This window comes from Takifugu flavidus, chromosome 12 (assembly GCF_003711565.1).
Source record: "Takifugu flavidus isolate HTHZ2018 chromosome 12, ASM371156v2, whole genome shotgun sequence".
NCBI lineage: Eukaryota > Metazoa > Chordata > Actinopteri > Tetraodontiformes > Tetraodontidae > Takifugu > Takifugu flavidus.
The window spans coordinates 13580869-13591665 of NC_079531.1; the positions used below are offsets into that span (position 1 = coordinate 13580869).

The window sequence follows — 10797 nt, forward strand, 5'->3', positions numbered from 1 at the left end:
ACTACTCCCACAAGCTAGATCCCATAGCTTGTGCACTCCCGCCATGCGTTAAAGCAGTGGTGGCAGCATCTGAGGCAGTAAAAGCCTCCGCAGGAGTGGTGCTATATCATGAGCTAACTTTACTAGTTCCACATGCAGTGTCAATACTGCTGCTACAAAGTAAGATAGCATTCCTGTCGCCCGCACGTCATCTTTCCTGCATGGCAGTGTTGCTGTCTCAGCCGAATCTGACGATTCGTCGCTGCACAACCTTAAACCCAGCAACGCTGCTACCCACCGCAGAAGAGGGACACCAGCACAACTGCCTGGATGAGGTCTCCATTACGGTCCTGCCGCGACCAGATCTTAGTGATGTCGCGTTGACTACAGGACAGACACTCTTTGTGGATGGATCATCGAGAAAGGATGGCTGTGGACGCACTAGAACTGCCTATGCAGTAGTTACAGCAACTGAGGTGGTGGAGGCGAAATCACTTCCCTCCTCCTATTCTGCTCAAGCTGCAGAACTCGTCGCACTCACACGTGCTTGTGAATTAAGCAAAGGACAAGATGTTACCATTTACACAGATAGTCAATATGCATTTTCCACGCTTTGTGTTTGCTCAACAATGGAATTTGAGAGGGATGAAAACGTCGACCGGCAAAACCGGTCATGCATGCAGAACTGCTAAGAAAGTTATTAGCTGCAATACAGCAGCCACGTAAAATAGCTGTATGTAAATGCACTGCACATACTAACAACACAGACACAGTCTCACAAGGCAATGCCTTTGCTGACAAAGCCGCAAAGGCTGCAGCAAATAACAACACACTTCTTGATAATGATGAGGAAGAATCATTTAGCCTAGAACCTGCAGATAATGATATTCTGAAAGAAATGCAACAAAGCGCTCCAGAAAAGGAAAAGGCCACGTGGAAGAAGCGAGGAGCCAAACTGGATGATAAAGGACTATTAACCATAGGAAACAAACCAATCCTTCCCCGGAATATGCATAAATGGGCAGCATTAGTGAGCCATGGGCCATGCCATGTCTCAACAGGAGGGATGGTACAGATGGTTAATGAACATTATTATACTATAGGATTTCATACATACTCAAAAAAATTTGTTCACAATGTGCTATTTGTGTAAAACACAGCCCACAGGGAGCCCTTAAGGCCCCTGCAGGCACTACACCATTGCCAAATCATCCATTTCACACAGTTTTTCTAGATTTTATTCAGCTAACACCATGTGAAGGTAAACAATATTGTCTAGTAGTGTTAGATGGATTTACTAGGTGGGTAGAAATTTTCCCCACGGCAAAAGCAGATGCACTAACAGTGGCAAAAGTTCTATGTAGAGAGATCATTCCCAGGTTTGGCATTCCGAAGGTCATCTGGAGCGACAATGGAAGCCATTTTGTAAATGAGATAGTGAAAACTGTTGGAGTAACTTTGGACATTGATTTGAAGAATCACTGCGCATACCACCCTCAGAGTGCAGGATTAGTTGAAAGAGTCAATGGTACTATTAAGAACAGATTAAAGAAGTGTATGGACGAGACAGGAAAGAACTGGATGTTTTGTCTCGACCTGGTGAAATTATGGATGCACATAACACCACACAAGAAAACAGGCATCACACCTTTTGAAGCATTATATGGGCGGCCTTATTGCCTACCATACTTTGCAACAACAAATGAGTTAGAACATGTTGAGAAAACAATAGCAGATTATCTGAAAAAAGTGTTACTCAACCGATGTGTGAATACTGTAAATGTTCTGCCTAGTCCTGTGTCTTCCACAGATTCCACCCCCCAGGAAACCATTCAACCGGGCGACTACGTGTGGGTGAAGAAGTTTGTGCGAAAGAGGTGGAACACGCCTAGATGGGAAGGTCCTTATCAAGTACAGCTGACCACAAAGACTGCAGTTCGAGTGGACGGGAAACTGTCGTGGATACACCTTTCCCATTGTAAGAAACAGAAAATTCTTCCAGGCGAAGGCGAGGGAGCAGTGGCGGACTCTCCGTAAACGGCTGACGGCCTGTATAGGTCCAGCAACGGCTGAACCCCGTTGGAACCTGTGAAGAAGCTCTAAAAGGAAATGAAGTTGTTCTTCCTAATTGTGGTGAGTGCTGTGACGGCGGGACTCGTGAGTTTCGGCCTTTGGAACTTCCGACAGGAGGGAGGTAATCAGGGACAGAAGATGCTCTGAGACAGGATGAGAGCTACGAGCGCGCTAAACGCACCGTAGTTAGCCACTTAGAACATCCGTGGTTAGAACAAAATCCAGAGTCCTCACACACTTACAGTTTGAATACATGGTGGCGCTATGCTAATTTCACAGCTCGGACACGGAATCATTCTCGTTGTTATGTTTGTTCTATGCTACCAGTTTCTGTGCATACACCGCGAGTAACTGCTGAACCGATGACAGGGAGTGTAGGACAGTGCTTTGTCCATGTAGGGCTAAGCCGTAACACGAACTTCACAATCAAGCTGTTGGATGGAACGTGGTTCACTCGCAGCAATTGCACCCAAGAGCCACTACGGACAATGGCAGGGAAAACCAATAGATTCAGATTCTCTGTGCTAGGTGCGACAAACCACCCATACTGTTATGCACGAAGTGGTGGTAGAGACTTGGGGTCATTACACAAGGATGTCTGTAAAGTTGTTTATACGGCATGCACACTGGGAGTCAGTGGAGATGTGAAGTTAAACGTTACAACTGGTCGGTATTATCGGAAAACGTGTCTACAGCAAAATAAAAGTTCCGAACAATGCGAACAGGAGTGTATTAATGACCCCCGGCACCTCTGTGGTTTATTTACCTTAGATGAATCAACACAGATGTGTCCAGAAGGTTATAACTGATGCAAACTATCCCACTTTCACGCCAGAAGACAGAGGTACGCAATTAGTGGATAAGGGATGGTGGCTATGTGGACACAATGCGTATGCACACTTACCAGAAAACTGGTCAGGAGTGTGTGCTCCAGTACATCTCAAGGATCACACAGTCATAATTTATGCTGCTAATGTTAGATCCGCACCACAGTTGCGTTCCAGGAGAGATTTGAATGACTACAAGTTTAAACCACACGACTCTGTGTGGGGCACATATGTACCAAAAGAGTTTAAACACTGGACAGATGGAGAAAAGGTCTCTATTAGCCTTTTTCCGTGGGTAGGAGTGGCAAAGAACATATTGAGATTGGAAACAGTTGATTATAGGCTGAAAGTATTTACTAATTTGACAAAAGTTGCTCTCACTCCTGTGAGAGCAACTTTTGTCAAGGAAGAAATGACAGCGCTAAGACTGATGACCATGCAGAATAGGATGGCCTTAGATCTGATAACGGCCCCCCAGGGAGGAGTTTGTGCAATGGTTTTTGAGATTACTGTTGTACGTTCATCCCAGAGAATGATGCGGATGGTCACCTGATAGATAGCGCATTGAGAAATTTAACTAAACTACAGAGAGCTATGATTGATGATGGTAGTCCTCCACCAGATTGGCTTACAAAAATGCTATCGGGGTGGAGGGAGCTACTGTTCAAAATAGGAATGATGATAGGGATAGTGTTGCTAGTATTAGCCATACTAGCTTGTTGTGTAGTACTCTTGTCCGGGGTTGCATTGGCCGGCTCGTGGGATCAGTTGTTACTAGTACTTTGCTGCAGGCGGAAGAACGATCTCTACTGGACGACGATGAAGAGGAATCGGAAGAAGAATGGATCAACGTAATACAAGATGTAAAAGAAATGTTCAAGATGTCTTAAGCTGTACACATGTTGAACTCTGAGTGTAAGAAATGTGTTTCTAGGAAAATGACGTAATGCATTGAAATTTCATGAAAATGTAAAGATGTAATACTGATGACGAGAATCTAGACGCATTTAACGATAAACAAGAGGGAAATGTGAGAAGAATTATTGTTATTGTTGTTATTAGTATTATCTTTAAATGCTATTGTATGTTGTTGAGAATTGTCTTTATCTTGTTATGTGTTTCACCATATGTTTCTGTCTTCTCTTAGAAGTTAGGCAAGGTAGACTCATTGGTAAATCTAATAAAGAACAGAGACATTCCATTTGCAGGATTGTTGTTTGTTCTATTGTTATCTCAGGAGCCAGTCAGGCAGGGGGTGTCAAACACTCATTGTAAACGGGACATCAGGGAGGTTGATGATCACATTTGCATGAAGAATGGGATCTGGCCACCTGGGAAAACAATGGAAAAGAAGAACTCAACCAACACCAAATGGGACTGGAGGAAGAGGACGAGGCCATCCCAGCAGGGGATCTGGATTGGATTGCATGAACATTGTGAATTTGCATGTGTGTTACTATAAAAGACTGGGCCAAGGGATAGTTAGGTTGTCAGACTTCATGCCCTGACAATTAACTCTGTTGTTGCTAGGGTTATGAACTGGCCCGGAGCTCTGTAATATTTGTATCTTGAATTGGTTCTATTGTTAAATACGTTTTGAAATTGGTACTTTTCTTCTCGAAGTCTTCATTCAAAGAACACGCGGATCGGCAGCTACACTTGAAAGGTATCGCGATCCAACAATGTAGATTTTGAGTGTTTGAGGAATGTTGATAAGAAAAGGAGAACATGAGAGTGTTTCGTAAAGGTGCTGAAGTTGCTGACAACCAAGCTCAGCACCCAGATGTATCCTGTTGGTCAAGATTAGAGAAGTTTGTAAAGATGTCAGAAGACAATGAGTTACGAGATCCTGTTTAGACACCCATTCTGTTTGCACCAATAAAAGAGGTGAGTGAGCAGCAGACGGACGGAGTTGACAGAGGAAGCTTGAACTGCTGCTCGACTCCCCCTTGCAAGGAACTCTTGTTGTTTGCGTGGTTACTCTGAGTCTAGTGAACGAACAGCGCGGGTGATCAAAACTTCATCCTCACAGCAGCTCCACAGGAGATCGAGGGTGTATTGAAATCCTCCAATCCAAACAAATGGCCTTGGCCAGCCTGCTGGACAATCAGGTACAGGGCGCACTGGTCAGGTCCCGGATTTAGGACCTCACTGAGATGGATGCTGTTGTAAAATATCGCGAATTGCATTTTATGCTATAGCTATTTTAATGAAAGTAGAGTAGTTTCATGGATAATGTGAGAAGGATCAACTGGGGTAAACTGGGAAACTTTATGTGAGCTTGTTTGTGAAGAGAACAGAATAACAATGTGTGATATCTGCTTGGGTTAGGGCTCTCAAGGCTGTGCACCTGTGCGCAGGCTGAGGGCCGCTTCGATATAGCCAAAATATGTGCAACGTGACTGAGCTGATGCAAACTATGCAACCATGGAAACGCCTTTTACTGTGTCTTGTGCTGAGTTTAATAAAAGAACCAACTCTGGGGGGGCAGAGAGACTCTCTCCGGGACAGTGCGACAGCAGACGTGTCTGTAACGGAGCGGAGCCCTCCTTGTACAAGGTTGAAAAGCAACATTGGCTTCTGGTCTCAATTTGTAATGAACTTGGTTCGTGCACTTGTCTGAGTACACTTCTGAAGATTTCGACGTCAATTTGGTGACCCTGACGTGATCTGCTCCAGAGGAGAGTAGGACGGGCGCACACGTCGAAGGCCCAGATCGACCGGTCCTTGGCATCATCCGGACAAGGCCTGACTAAAGAGGTAAGCACTGCCTGTTAAATCAAAAGTGCTGAATGATGTCAAGTGAACGGTGTTGATCGTTAAATTTTGAAAATAAAAATGAGTAAAGAGAGTTTTGGAGAGTAATTTTGCGTAGATAGTACAGGAATGTGATTTGGGTCTGGTTGCGGTGTGTTTGGACAGATTGGTCCTGGGTTTGGACATTGGAAGCTGGTGTGGTTTGGAGGTTTGGTCAGTTGGTTTGGCGATTGGTCAGGATTTGGGCGAGTGTTTGGCAGAGTGGCGGATGGAGGACTTTCAATTTGGTTGAGAAGAGCTTGGTCTCAATGGCATGGAGGTTAGAAGCTGATGGCTGAGGCACAGAACACTGAGGGCGAGGCCAGTGCTTCCCAATGGGCGTTTCCCAATGGAGCAGCACCGTGGATAGCAGCCTTCAACAGTTGGACAGTTGGCTGGAAAAACAGTTTAAACAACATCTGGCCAAAACAACTGATGGTGAAAGAGAGGAAGCGATAAGAAGACAAAAAATGTTTCGGGACAAGTACGGAGACAGATTCTTAGGGCTAGAAGATGGCAAAAAAACGTTTACAAAAACTGTTGGGGATTGTCGCTGGAAATAAACAGGAGAAGGATAAATGTGACACAGAGTTGATGAGTGTGAGCGTGTGGGGAAAAGCGTAACTTAAGAGAGAGAATGAGAGTCGCAGATTAAATGAAATGCATGGCACAATACCTACGTGATGCTTGTCTGGCTGCACGAACGGCTGCGGTTGATGAGATGGAGGGTCAAGATCAGCAGAGTATGAGCGCAGGGAAAGAGGAAATGAATGTACCAAGCGCACCTCCGAGTCATGGTGAAGGAGGCCAAGCAATGTACCCGGTGTTGACAGGAGAAAATATAGTGGTGGCAGGAGGAGAGTTGCAGTGGGAGGCAGGTGCAGTTGGAGGCAGCAGAGCGCCAGAGGTAGAAAAGGCAATGTCTAAGCTGATAGTGGGAGAGTTAGAACAGCCGGCGACTTTGTCTTCACTTAACCCGTTCGTACTGCGCCCGACGCAGGAGGGCAGGAGGGCGGACAGGTCGATGGTTGGTTGGCTGCGCAGCGGAGCATGATAGAGGAACAACAAAACCAGAAGGGTGTAGCGGACGACACGAACTGTCGGATAGTGAGAATTGAGAACATGTTGGTGAAGGCCCAGGACGAGGGTGGAGCTAAGGCACGCCTTCAAGGCACTGACAATGGGCGTGCCCTTAGCACTGGGGGGATGTCCGCATGGTTGTAGCTGCATGTGTTGGATTAGAAAAGCTGGCCGGGGTGGAGCAGTTGGCAGGCACCGCAGTACGGGGGGGAAACAGAGCACCAGACACTACACCATTTGCAGACCACATCGGCGCTTTCTGTGATGCACTGAGATTACACTTTCCAATTAGTGTGGCGGCTATTGAAGATTTTTCCCATCGCTGGAAGGATGATGGTTCTGTGAGTCCAGAGACTTGGCTACACGAGGCTCGCCAGAAACGGTTACAGATGACGGGGGAGCCCCCAGTTGATAATACTCCCGCGATGGTGATGCTTAAAGATAAACTATTGAATAATGTTCTAACACCAGTAAAAGAAAAACTTTTAGATAATCATTTAATGGCTAGAGCACCATGGCCCCAGTGGTCACAGTGTCTGGTCACCCTGCTACAGAAACACTGGGAGAAAATACAACAACAAGCACAATCACAACAAGCAGCAGCTAACACCTTGGTACACATTCAGCTAGAACAGGCTAAAAAAACAAGCAAAAAGAACTCAGGAGGTGCTCAGGCCTCGCCAATGGCGGCCTTTCGGGGGATTACACAGCAGGCCCCACCCTCAATCAATCAATGGGGACAAAACCGTGTGGGACGATGGGGTGTGCGGAGGGGCCCACGCCCGGGTGACAGGTGTGGCAACTGTGGTAGGTTCGGACACTGGGCGAGGAACTGCAGGGCTAGGAGAGGTCCTGGAAGAGGGGTCCAAGAGACTCAAAGCGGGGACGAGCCCAGATGGGGCCCGCCTCAAGGACAAGGAATGTACCCGTAGAGGGGCCCAGCTGGCTCTGGAGGGAACCTGGCCGAGCCCCTCCTTCCTCTGATGGTGGATGGTGTTGAAAAACTGTTTCTAGTGGACACGGGTGCGACATGGTCTGCACTGCAACATGGAACTGATCCACCATTGTCATCGGAGCAGGTGCCAGTAAGGGCCCTCTCATCAGGGTTTTGGGCCTGTTTACCACCTCCAGACCCCCCACATGTGACGCTTTTTTATGATAAAGATAACGAACTGACATATCAATCAATTCTAATCTGGATGGGCAAAATTGGGTGGTGTCTGTATCTGGCATCATCCTGGGACCGCAGGGTGTGGCCGCACCAGTGCATCTTACTCAGAACAACTCCAACATTACAAGATGGGCCCTGATTCAGCACCACACATCACACTAGCCGTAGCGATGGGAGGACAGGCTAAGGCCTTGGGACCTATGGTTGCTGAAGCCAATACAATCAAAGATTGTGTGTCACTGGAACTCAGAGATTTGTGGACCTCCACGAGCCATCCTAAATTTAGATTTATCAAAATTAGCTGTGAGACGCATTTTTCTGCCTCCCTTTGCACCCTAAATTGCAACCTATTTTTGCATTCACGTACAGGGGGCAACAATATACATACACATGCATGCCCCAGGGGTTTTCTTTAACTCCTGGGATCTTTAACACCATCCTCAGGGACATTTTGAAGCAATCTCCAAAACTTCCACCAGACACTGTATTGATTCAGTACCTGGATGATCTGCTAATAGCATCCACCTCTAGAGCGGCATGCACATCAGCCACACTCAATCTTCTCCACTACCTGAGCCAGGCAGGGTTCTTGATCAAAAAATCAAAACTCCAGTTAGTAAGGAGAAGGGTCACTTTCCTGGGAAACTTGATATCAGGGCGAGACTTCCCTACAGAGACAAACCATTCTCCATCACAAAAAGGCCCATACGGTCCAGGACATGATGGCCTTCTTGGGCCTCATCAACTTCTCCAGACATTTTCTTCCTGACTATGGAGGCCGCACCGCTCCACTACGGGCTTTGATGAAGGAACAGGTTGTAGGGAATCTCCAGTCACACTTAGAGTGGACACCGGAGGCTCAGGTTGCTTTTAATGACGTTAGACAACTATTGGCCAATGTACAGCATAAACAACATTACTTTGTTTGGGTCTTGGTGTCTTGTCCTTTGGGTGTACTAACCTATATATTTTCAAGCTCTCTCCCCAGCGATTTCAGAACTGAAGAAGCCTTCTGGATAGAAGGCGAAACGTCTTCAAGAGAAGAAACCCAGTCCAGTTGACAGAGAAAACTACCTTGGAAACAATGACCTTTGCAGGAGATTCAAGCCACAGCTTATTTTCAAGACTCAACGAACGTTTGATTTACCTTAATGGGAAAGTGTCACAATATTAACAGTCCAACCTGATTGTTGCTGTCCAAAATGTTGGATTTTCTGGCACCTCTCTTAAAATGTTGCAGTGAAATTTGAGATTGTTTTCAGATTAGTTTTAATTACATTGCTGGAGGGATTGTTTTTGCTGCTCAATGTAACTGAGTAATTCACACTTATTTCATCTCTCTCTCTCTCTGTCAAACTTACCTTGTTGATTTCCCTGGAACTCTGAGGACTTGATCTTGTCTTCTTCATGGGCTCCCTCACACTTGGGTCGGGTGTAACAGCTGGGATTATTTTCTTGGACCATGACGTCTACCTTTTCCAACAGTGTCACCATTTCTGTTTGGTCTGTCATACCTTTTTTGCATGTGTGGTATCTTTTGTCATTAAAACTATCGTCTCTTTTCAGGTCTGTCAACGCACTTTTACATTGTTCATCAGACTCGTGAGTCACAACTGTCAGCAAATATGGCAACGATTCCTCTCCAAAAGCTTTCTCTAACCACTGACGTCCTGCTCTATAAGAGCTTTCATGATGACTGTTGGACACCAGTAAAATAAAGGCATGAACGCCTTTATTCAACTGACACGTTTCACTGTTTTGGTGACCGAGCAGATTAATGACTGAGATGTGACGACCACATAAGTCGTACAGTCCCTCTGAAATCTGCTCCACATTTGCTTGCTTGTCATGGTCAAATAAGATGTTTTGTGATCCTGTCTTCATGGAATTGGTGTCACCAACTAACACAAGTGTGAGTTCAGCTCCCATTGAAACAAAATAAACAGAGAACTTTGATCTTAATATACAGAAGAAAAATAAAATAAACCTAATAAATTTCAACTTTATATATTGACTTCAATACTTTTACTATTTCATCACTACACTGATGTAACTGAGGTGTACAATAGTTTTTAAAACTTAAAAAAAATTACCTTCGTCACTTGAAGACATCTTGATTTTAGAATCCCATAAGTCCAGGAGCACCAGTGGGTCACCTCCTGTAAAATACAAGTTAACCTTTAAACAAAATTGACTTGTAACGTTCTGGTAAAGACCAGAATGTGGAGAGAAATGGTTCAAAACAGGTGAGAGGAAACACTGGATTTTGGGGAGGGAGAGCCTAAATACACAATAAAAGGTTCGGAAAAAGATGGGAAGTGGATCCACGTAAAGCTCGGTTCAACCGTTTCCCAGTTGGCTGTGGTTCTGGATGTCATTTATAGGCAGATCATGACAGTCAATTCAGTCTCATGAGAGATAGTTCAAGAACTATTTTTCAAAGTTAATAACACATCAGACTAATAAATAAATAAACTGAACAGAGTAGATTATTCAGCATTTGATCAGCAGCACTTAACGGCATTATTTGCACATTCAAATTCTGCCTCTGGGACACACATTTTATTAAAAAATAACTTCATTATATTGTTAGCTTTACTTTTGTAAATGAAAACTGTTAATTTTTTTATTGTTGCAGGGTCACTGTCACTAATTTTTCAGTCTGCCACAGATCACCTCGACAAAGAAGGAATTTGTCTTTAATCTCAGAAACATCATGTTCCTTGATTAAATCCATCACCTTCTTTGCAGAAGCTTTTCCCTTTTTGCAGACTTCATCCGACCTGATTCCAGAGACCTCACCCCTGGACTCAAGCTGAAAGGAATCATGGGGTCTCTGTCTTTCAGAGTAATTCTATACTTCCCCTTGGT

The 10797-nt window shown here is 45.1% G+C and overlaps 1 long non-coding RNA gene across 1 annotated transcript; it reads left to right on the top strand.

Annotated features, from left to right (window-relative positions):
* Nucleotides 1-2234: 2234 nt before the first annotated feature.
* LOC130535493 (uncharacterized) lies at nt 2235-4487 on the top strand. Its single transcript, XR_008953145.1, has 2 exons — nt 2235-3049; nt 3270-4487. It is a non-coding gene; the product is annotated as an uncharacterized LOC130535493 (long non-coding RNA).
* Nucleotides 4488-10797: the final 6310 nt, after the last annotated feature.